Raw genomic sequence first — 11050 nt, forward strand, 5'->3', positions numbered from 1 at the left:
TGCTCTGTGGGGTTCTGCAAGTCTGGGCCTGACTGAGGAAGTGGTGAGGTGGTCCCCTGAGAGTCTATGGGCTGCTACAGGGATGTAGCCGTAAAAGAAGAGCATCAGCCAGACTATGTATCCAGGTAGCCACCCTAGGTCTTCAGAGTGGTGGTGTGGTTACGAGTACTGTGTGGTGGGGGCCACTCAGTGTTGTCTTTAGCCCAGGCCTCCGTGGATGTGTGTCTTGGTCCTGGCAAGGCTGTCTTGGTAACTTAACTTTCCGGCAAACAGAAACCCCGCAAATGACAAGTGCCTCCTGGGCTCACTTTGCCATAGCCTGGCATAGTATGGGGACCCCTGTATGTTGTGGTGGCCCCCAACAGAAGGAGAGCATAGAGTACCCTGTGGATATGACATCACCACTCGGGTGCCAGGGCAGCAGAAAAAGAAAAACTATAGGATGCCACAGGCAACTTGAACAATTCGTGCCTTTATCTTGAGCACACCAGCTGGCAACTCCTAGAATATTTCTTTTGGAGGGATAGTGGTGCTTTGCAGGGGAACAGGCACCTTACATTAGAAGGTGGTGCAAGGCAAAGAGAAGAGGAAACTCAGTTTTAGTCATCCATTCATTCTTTGGACAAGGTATCCCACTTTGTAAATTTGGAGCTTGAGGAAATCTGGAGGATGCAATGATGACTTGAATGAGGAGCCTGTCTCCTGGGAACTTCAAGGGAGAAAGCTGTGCCCATGGATAAAAGTAGCAAGAAGAGTCCCAACCAGAGACTGGAAGAGATGGGGGAAAAGACGTGGCTGCTGACCTGGGGGTCTGGGATTCTTCACGGAGAAGCCAGGGAGACAGCCTTCTGGAGGCAGCTGTCTGTCTTCCCTCTGGCTCGCTGGGAACAAAGGTCAGGAAAGTGGTGAGGCAGAGTCTACAGAATGGAAAGCAGGGTTTCTGTGGTGAAACACCCCTGGGCTCGTGGGCTGCCTGCCTGCCCTGTTTGTGTTCCTCACTTCAGTCTACCAGACAACCTCTCGGTCCCAAGTGCTGAGGTGACCTATATAAATTTTGTCATTTCCCAAAGATTTATTTTTATATATTTATCTTTTTAAACTTATAGTAAGTTGCCCACTTTTTTTTTTTTTGTGAGGAAGATCAGCCCTGAGCTAACATCCAACACCAATCATCCTCTTTTTGCTGAGGAAGACTGGCCCTGAGCTAACATCCGTGCCCATCTTCCTCTACTTTATATGGAATGCCACCACAGCATGGCTTACCAAGCGGGGTGTCGGTGCGCACCCGGGATCCGAACCTGTGAACCCCGGGCCACTGCAACGGAGCGCGCGCACTTAAACCACTTGCGCCATCAGGCCGGCCCCGCCCACATTTGATTTTTGTAGGAGCTCTCAGATTATAAGAAAGCAAACATTGAAAAAAGAAGAGAAACGTAAAACAAATTTAAAAAAAGGAAAAGGGGGCTTTACATCGCTGGCGTTTGTAATTTCGCTATCAAGCTCAGGCACTCACCCCAGGCTCTGGGGACTGGAGATCTTGGGTCCTCCTGGAGGTTTACCAGGTTGCCTGCCTACTTCCTGGATGCTCAAAGACCAGGAAGGTGTTGGGGCAGTATTTTGTGATCTACTTAGTATTTACACCTCCATAGCACAGGGGAGTTAGAGTCTTGGGTCATCTACTTACCCTCCGAGTGGCCTTGCACAAGTCAATGGAAAACAAGCCATTCCAGGGCAGGCTGGGGGATATATGGATTATTTAGCATTTGTAAACAAAACAAAAGGAAAGGAAAGTCACCTCTAGTTCAAGACAGATCACTCTATGAGTTCAAAGGGGCATTAATAAGAGCATTATGTCTAGATTGAAGGAAGTGATGGTCCCATTCCACTTGGGCTGGTTGGAGTGTTCCTCTGGAGTGCTCCAAGGGCCTGGTTTTGAGAAGACTCTAGGCAGGCTGGAGTGTTTGGGTGGATGTCACTGAGGGCAGAAAGCATGGGAAAACTATGATGGTCAAGCCAGAAGTGACTACTAAGTTCCCTTTCAATGCAGGGGTTTGTGAATCTATGAACTTCTCTTTCCATTCCCAGAAGGAAGCTGCGTGGGGATAGGGGGATACAATGCTTTTCAGATTGCTGGTCTGATATTTAGTGATCAAAAACACTGGAACAGCCAAGATCACCTAGTAACTGAGCCCGGTCTCAACTCCAGGTCTAACTGCCAACACCAGGATCCCTTTTGGAAGGGCATTCAAGGCCCTGTGGGAACTGATCTCGCTAAACCTCTGTTTCCTTGTCTCTAAAGTGGGGATTAGAAAAGGACATCTCTGCCTCCTTCACAGACACAGACATGAGAGAACAGCAGAGTGCCTTGAACCACAGAGTGAAAAGGAGATTCTGATCTTTACGTAAGGATCTCACCACTAGGCCTCACTCATGTGCTTCTCATAAGTACAACTTATCAGAGAGCAGGCCCTCACCAGAGGAAGCGGTGGCGGAACAAGAGGCAGATCCAAGAGTCCTGACTCCAGCCCCTTCTCAACTCAAGCATGCACTTGCCTGCTGACGGCAGACCTCTGAGAACCCATGGGGTTAAAAGTGCGCAGTGCTGGGGAGGTGCCCTTCTCAGGAGAGGGGCATCAGACCCAGACGTGGTCATTACACAGAGTCTACCTAAAGGAAATAGCCTGCAGCCATGTCCTGTTTATCTCAACGGGTTGGGAGATGGAAAAATACTGTTGCTGCTCAGTATTGATGTCGCACTTGCTTCAGGGGACTGACTAAAATCTATTTAGTCACCAAAGCTTTCTGAGCTCAAGAAGGCCTCAGAGCACTGCTGAAGGATGGCGTCTTTTTCTAGAAAGGCTGACAGAAGGAGGAATGGAGCCAAGTCTGCAGCCTCTTGGCACCTTCTCTTCTTCGTTTAATGGAGCTTTCTGACTGATGTGAGTGGCAGGGCTCCATAAATAACACTTTGTGTATCTCTGTGGGTGAGAGTTGGGCTAATATGACATGCCCCCACAACGTCCTAGAGGAGGAAAAATTTTACATTTGTCAAAAATGTACTAGAGATGTCAAAATATTCAATAATATACGTAAATATGAAATTTTGGGTAAAACATGGCAAAATTCCTTGAGATAGAAAATGTAAAACAAAGAAAAACTGTTAGCATCATCTTATGCTGAGGCTCATTGCTCTTGCATTCCAAGTGTCTGTCCCCTTTCCCAGAGCCGTGTTAGTCACACTGTTGGGTGTGGATAAAATGTCAAAATCCCAAGAACAGCATGTCCTTCTGCCATCTTGTCTCCACCTACCCCTCTTCTGCCTCCTCTAGCAATACATCTTCTCTCTCTTTTTTTTTTTTTGTGAGGAAGATTAGCCCTGAGCTAATATCCAATGCTAATCGTCCTCTTTTTTTCGCTGAGGAAGACTGGCCCTTCCACTGAGGAAGACATCCATGCCCATCTTCCTCTACTTTATATGGGACGCCGCCACATCGTGGCTTGACAAGTGGTGAGTCAGTGCGCGCCCGGGATCCGAACCTGCAAAGCACAGACCACCGAAGCGGAGTGCGTGCACTTAACCGCTGCAACCAGGCCGGCCCCCCAACACACCTTCTCTTAAACCAACATGTCTGCCTTTGGGTATCCACATGTCCCGAACCCACATTCGCTCTCCAGCCTCTGACCTATTTCTCCTTCATCCACTCCCCACCTTCCACGACCACCTAGTGTAATTCTACCCTTCCAATACTGTCCAGTCTAAACGTCACCATCTCTATGAACCTTCCTCAATTTTTCCAGCCAGAAGTAACTTCTTCTATTTATTCATAACGCTTCCTGTGCATTTATGCCTTATTGTGTTTGTGACTATCTTCTCTACAGAATGTTAAACTCTCGAAGGGTGAGACCATGTTTTATTCATCTTTTTAACTCCCCAATTGCCTGGCGCTGTGCCTTATGCTTACGAAGGCCCTCAACAAGCTTTTAATGAATTAAATGGTATCATCAAAATCCTTCCTTCATTCAACTCTATTTATTTTTTTAAAAAGTCCCTTGACTTGAAATTTCTCAGAGTGATATTTAATCTTCAATGGCAGTAAATGTTTCAGAGGAAAAGCATTTCATCTCTTGAATATGGCTTTCTCAAAACCTTTCCATTGTGAAAGCTTTCTAACAATGCTCTCTCCCATTTGTCATCTCGGTGGGATTGTCTAGTTCTCCTCTGTAGAAAACACATTCAGATTTTACCACCACTTTTTCACTAGACACTGATTCTCAGGAAGAGCAAAGTCCAAAGGTGAAAGAACGTATTCCGGCAGGGTCCCTCTGTCCTGTTCCATTTAGGAGCTGGGAGGCCTGGGGTTGGTGTGTTTTGTTTGTAGTGGAATCGCATTGCTGCCCTTCCTAAGTCAAAGAAGGGCACTCACACAGGTCGCTATTTGCAGGAGGGTGGTGCCCTGCGACAATGGAAATCTCTTGCCTCACGTACAGAGGGGAGGCAGCTTGTAGGTTTGTGGCTAGATGAGTAAAGACTCCAACTCAGTCTCATTGTATTTGAATAACATGTTGATGTCCTTGTTTTGCAAAACGCATGACATTTTGGTGAAAAAGTCATGTATCAATAAGTCTCGAAGCAGACACTGCTTGGCTCTTCCTGTCTGGCTGTGAGACACATGAGGCTACCAAGGGTGTTGTCCATATGGCCAAACAAGAGCCCCTCTCTTAGAGCCAGAGTCAAAGAGAGGGCAGTATAGTCTACCAGAAAAAAATCACAACCACATGGCCCAGATTCTGAGCCTTAGCTTTGGAGTTGTGGTTCTGAGACAGGCCCTTCCCTCAGGCCAACGTTTAGAGGGTCCAGCCGTGTAGGAGAAAATGTAACAAGATGCTCGCATGCAGGTGATGGTGACAGTAGCAAATGCAGAATTCATCCTCATTTCTTTCCATCAAAAGGATATGCTGGGTGAAAATACCCCGAGTCCCCCAGTGTTAGTTATTAGGAGCCACTTTAAGACCTGGCAGCCTTGATAAAAGACATTCCTTTACTATTTACCTCTTTGTTTCTAGATGAAGTGCCTGTACTGCTGTATATTGACTTTTCCGTGGTAGACACTGTCTACAGTTGCTCTTCTGGGAAATGAGGAGTTAGCTCTCCCCCACCCTCCTCCCGCTGCACTTCTCTGCTCTCCATCCGCTCCATATAGTTATATCAAAATGTTACTAGCTCAATACTCAATGTTTACATTATTATGACTCTCTAAATATTATTCACAGCCGGGCTAGGGAGTGTAGTATAAATACATATTCTCTTCATTATAAATGCTTGTATTTGGCGGCGTTCACAATCTTCTCACTTTCTCATTGATCCAGTTCTCTATATACCTATCACTGATTCATTCTGAAAATCTCCTTCAGATCCATAAGCCTCTTTTTAACATATGTCCCATTTCCCTAAGTGGCAGCCATCCCCCTTGGCCTGGCTCTTCTTGGGGCCACTGGGCAGATGTTCTCCAGGCTGGCCCTTCACCATCACCAGACAGGCCTCTTTACTGCTCAGCTGTGCTGTGTCTCTGTGTCTGCGGTTTCTTTTATCCCTCTTTCTGGATTTCTTCCCTCTATTTTGGCAAATGCATCTTCCAGTAACTTCCGGGAGAATGGTCCATGAGAAGTAACATTTGAACCTTGTATATCTGAAATTGTCTTATTCCACCTGTGCAAGTTAGACTAGGTATAGAATCATTTTCCCCTTACAATTTCAACTGGGAATCTCTCCACTGTTTTGTAGCATCCTATGTTGCTATTGGGGATTCAGATGCTATTTTGGTTCAAAATCATTTATGTGTAATATAGTTCTCTTTCTTTATCTCCAGTTTTTAGAAAAATTCATAAAGTTGCCTTAATGAGATGTTTTAAAATTTTTTTGTTCTCGGTTCTTAGTCGGCCCTTTCAATCTGGAAACCCATGGGCTTTAATTATGAGGAATTAAAAAAATATATCTTTCTTTCATAATTTCTCCCCTTTATTTTTTCAGTTCATTCTTTCTGGAACTTATATGTATTAGACTGGGTGCTACAAGAAGCAGATTAAACATGTAATCCAGGACAGGATTGAACATGTAAGGGTTTTGTTAAGGGAGACGTCTGTGAGAGAAAATGGAGAGGGACCTGGAGAAGGCTGTGGGGCAAACCTGACCCCTGGTGAAGGAGACACGGAGGGAGGGTTGGAGGGGACATGTCCTAGACTGCAGTCCTGGAGCTAAAAGTCCTTATCAGAGGAGCCCCACTCTTCCTAGAATGGACGTGCCTTGGTACCCCTGCCTCACTCGGTCAGTGGCTGGGAGCAGAGACTCCCCAAAACTGGAGGTCAGCCAGGTCCATTGTCAGGGCTGTTATGTCCATCACGTAGATGCTACGTCTCTTGCATTGACCTTGTGCTTTTCTTATATTTTCTCTCCTATCCTTGATGCTTAAGAAAGAATCCTGTGAGGTTTACTCAGCTATGTTTTCCAATTATTTTATCTGCTCTCATATTTTTAATTTGCAACTGCTCTTTCTTGTTCTTGAATCTTTTTTTCCAGCTTCCTGTTGTTGTTTCATGTCCGCAGTGTAGCCTTTTCTCTCTGGAGATCAGTGTGGGTATTAGAAATTTCTTTTGCTCCCTACTTTGTCTCTGTTACTCCAGGTTCCCTTCATGTTTTCTCTTGACCTTTCTCTTTTGTGTTGAAGCTTTTCCTCAAATGGCCGATGACCCTAGGCTGACCGTCGGCATTTGAGAGAGGCGCTAACAGGCCACTGGAAGCTGTGAGGGAGAGGGCTGGGTTTGACCCTGCACCTCTGGTGACTCCCCGTTGTCAGTGCCGAGGTCTGTCCTCTCGGCCCCCTGAGTTTTCCTCCAGAGAACTCCGCCCTCTCCTGCAGGGCGGCTTTCAGGCACCTGGGTGCTGAGTGGAGGGAGGGGGGTCATGGGTCTCCCATCCAGTATGCAGATTTTCACCCCACCCCCCTTCTGCTCCAGTACAATGCTTCACTACCACCCTTGGCTCTGTGTGAAGAACCAAACCCACACTCATTCTGGTTTTCTCCAGAGCAAACCTCAAAGCCTAGCCTGGGGATTCTGTTTCCTATTAGGAATTTCAACCAGTTTTCCTGTTTCCAGCCCCACACATCAGCCCTGCCTTCAGAGGTCCCGGGCTCTCCACACCCGGGCGTGGAGAGCATGCTGCTGGCTTCCCACTGCCTCTCCCTCGGTTGGCTCTTGGGCTCAGACCATGCTGCTGTGCCACGTTCCTTCCTACACTCTGTGACAATCTCTCGACTGCTGTTGTCTCCTTTCCTGTTCTTTTTGTCTTTGTGGATTTTTACCTTTTTAATTCCTTTACTCCCAGTTTTGTTCAGTTCAGGAGGGAGCAAAAATAAACATTTGTTTAACCCACCATATTTTCATCTTAAAATTCTTTTTAATTTCCTTTCCTGATTGCCAATGATGACTTCAGCGCTTTGCAAAGAATATATACTGTACCAAGAGGTGTAGTATTAGAACTGCTTTTTATCTAAAAAGAAGCAGGCCGATGACTCGACCCTCTGTTCTCTCACACGGGGAAACTGTGTCCACCTCGCAGCTAATCATCTCAATGAGGCAGGGGTTGGGAGGAGCCTGTGCAACACAGGGAGGCCTGAATTTGCACCCCTGCTTGGTCACATACTTAATGTGTCCCCAGAGGTGAGTGTCTTCACCTTTCTATTGGTACTTCGATTAGAATACTGCCTATCCCAAGGGTTATTAGAATGAATTGAGATGATGTGTGCAAAGCGCTTAGCACAGACTGGGGGCTAGCCTGTGAGTCCCTGCTTCTTCTCTTCAGTCCAGGAAGAGCTCGCTTTGGCAGCGTTGCTGCGATTTGCTGCTCTTGCCTTTGTTGTCCATCGTGTGCCCACTCCCAGGACCCAGAACTTGGTTCCACTTTGCGAGTCCTGCCTACTTTCCCTGCTGTCTGCTCCTGCTCCTGTTCCGGGGGTCTGGCCTCTCAAAACCTGCCATGTGCTGCCCTTTGTTGTGGGAATGGAATGCTCTGTCTTCCTTTAAATCAGACAGCACCTCCAAAGGCCTACTGCTCATCCAAACGACTCTTGTTGGAACATTCGTCATGAGTAGAATAATATCTTTGAGATGTTCCAAATTTCTTTAAAAAAAAAAGAAGACCACTCCATTGACTCTGCTCCTCCAGCTCAGGTGCAGCGGGGGCTCCAGGTGGTTTGAGGAGTAAATACTGTGAGTATCACCCGGGTCAGCACGGCGGGCCTGGGACAGAGACAGGGAAGAAAGTCATTCTCCTCGCTGCCACAGAGTGCCACCGTGACGACTTTCTTTGTGCCAGCAGATCAGATGGGTGGAGTAGGAGCAGAATTTCTCCAGGAAGCCCCAGGGTCGGAGGAGCCACTGAGAAAACGAATCATGTTGGTTCTATAGAAGACGCAGTGTTCCGGCAGGTCAGACATCTTCACTTGCACATTAGAACCAAGATTCCTTGAACTGGAAGAGTGCATCAGCCCTGCCCTCCCCGTTGCTTAGCAACGGCCTCTGTCGCATTCCCAGCAGGTCCCAAGGGACTGTCTTTGAAGGTGGGGGCAAGGGGTGGGGGATGAGGTAAGATAACCACCTGATCTGCATGATAATGAGACGTCCTGGCCCCGCTGTGCAGGAGGGACCTGCCTTGAAAATCAATGAGGCAGTTAAGAAAACATTTATTTCCCTCACTTTGGGATTGTTCTGTATTGTCTCTGAGAATTAGTGTTTACCTTTGAGAGGTGCATGTTTGTGTTGTGTTTGCATTTCCAGTTGTCTGGTGAATAATTGGAAGAATAAAAGGCCCACCTGTAACTCACACTGGTGGAGAGACTTAGAACCTTGGCCTTCCTGGGCCCCTGCTCTGGAAATTGGATTGCAGAAGCCCGTTTCCTGAATTGTCCCGTGCAACCCCAGTGTGTCTCCTGCCCAAGCCCCTGACAGCTCCCATCCTGTAGGAACAGCCCAGGTGCCAGTCCAGGGCCTCCAGGAAGCAGGCACGGAAATGGGATTAACAGTGCAAAGATTCCATTCAGGAAATGCCTGGGCGAGAGAAGTAGGGAGGGAGCCAGGAGAGCTGGCAGGCGTGATTCCAGGCTGACTGTGAGTGAAGGGGAGAGGGAGGGAAGGTTGAAGCATCCTAGCCTGCCCTGGAGTTTAAGGAAGGTTCCACACGGCCATACACAAGTTCTCCAGCCAAAGTCGCTGTCAGAGGAGCCCCCTCCCTGTGGCCTCCTTGTGTCCGTGCTGTGCTCAGGCATTGCAAAGCACAGCAGCTAGGGCCTTGGACACCCACTCTCCCTGCGCTGGGAGATTGGCAGGGCGCATTCTCACGGCCCCACACCCAGACGTGGGGAATGGCGCTGCTCAGAGGTGGGGAAGGCTGAACCTGTGGTGGGGAGGTTATCCCACAGGGAGGGGTTGGGATACCAGTGGAGGATGGAGAAAGGAGGTACTTTTGGAGAGTGGGGGGAACCTAGGAACAGGGAGCAAGGGTGGGAACTAGAGTGTCCCAAGGAGACCTTCTGTGAGGAGGAAAGTCACATTTAGCATGAGCTCTTGTTCTTTTTCCCTGGGGCCCTGCTGCTCCCTAGAATAGATCTCTTACACTCACACTTCAATGGGAAATGCTACTACAAGCTGTTCTACTTACACCTACTATATTTTTTCCTTTACTGTAACAACTGATTATACTTATAAGTGTTTGGAAACAAAATATCCTTTTCCCATGTAATTATGCATTTGTTTTCATTTTATCCTCTCTAAGAAAACCATGATGTTTTCATTCTCCCGTGTAATTGAGTGGTGTCAGAATCGCTGGCACGTGGCCTCCAAACTACAGTGCGACCCTGCAGTCTCTCCTGTCCTTGTAACCATGTAGACGCGGGTAAAGTCTGATACCTCATGTCCTCTTGTGTGGTGCTGAGGGGAGAAGGGGACAGACAGTAAAGGGACGCGTGGCCTGCGCATGTTCACCCCCTGCTGCTCCATGAAAACAGAGACTGCTTGTTAAAGGGACTGTTTTCAGATGCTCCAGGTTGTGACCAGCAGCGAAGTGAGCGATGGTCTGTGGAGGACACCATGACAGGGGGGATCACCGAGGAGAGTGCTGCTCACGAAGGGTGTCAACAAGATCTCGTCTCCCTCAGCAGAGACTAGAGGGAGATGACCCTAGGGGATTGGGGTGGGAAGGAGGGATGGAAGCCGATCCTTGGGGTATGTTGCCTCTCACGAGTGATTACGCAATGCCAAGTGCATGCCAAGTGCATGACACAGCTTAGCCCACTCCTCACTGAAGACTTCCAAGTGTAAGAAGCTAGGGACTTGCCCCAGGTGACACAGTGGGTGGAGCAGGGCCCACTCCCAGTCTGCTCTACTGTAGAGGGTCTGCCACAAAGCTCTACATTGTACCAGGACCAGGGCAACAGACGAATGGCCAAGGGAAGGTCAGGTCAGCCTGAGCTTCTGTAGCCACTGAGTCAACAAGCAGGGGAAACTTTGGGGGGGCTCCTTGAGGACTCGCGACACCCCCACCCTGGAGCATCTAGCCCATGTGCACATGTGCTCAACCTCATGCACTTGACTGGGACACTGTCAGCATGAGCAAACTGGCCTTCTGGTTCCAAGCTATGGCTCCATAAACAAATCTTTCTTAATTAGCCCTGGCAGCTCAACACCTCTGGAGTATCTAGCCCATTTAACTGCCACGCCCACTCCTGTTGGATCCAGTTCTAAAGTAAACTATGTTTTTTGAGAGCTGTTGCATACAGATGAGTTGGCAGCCGGTCTGAGCTGACCCACAGACTCATAAAAACCAACAGGGCCTCAGATACCCTCACTTGCAACACCCAAACTCTTGGACCAAACGTTCAAGGACTTGCTCACATCAAGGATCCAGCTGCTTTCTTGGAGACCAAGAAATTGAGTTTTTGTTTCTATACTCACTCTGGGAATCCATGAGGTAAGAGGGAGAAATGCCACATTGCCCCTT

The sequence above is a fragment of the Diceros bicornis genome, chromosome 7 (assembly GCF_020826845.1).
Source record: "Diceros bicornis minor isolate mBicDic1 chromosome 7, mDicBic1.mat.cur, whole genome shotgun sequence".
In the NCBI taxonomy this organism is placed as follows: Eukaryota; Metazoa; Chordata; class Mammalia; order Perissodactyla; family Rhinocerotidae; genus Diceros; species Diceros bicornis.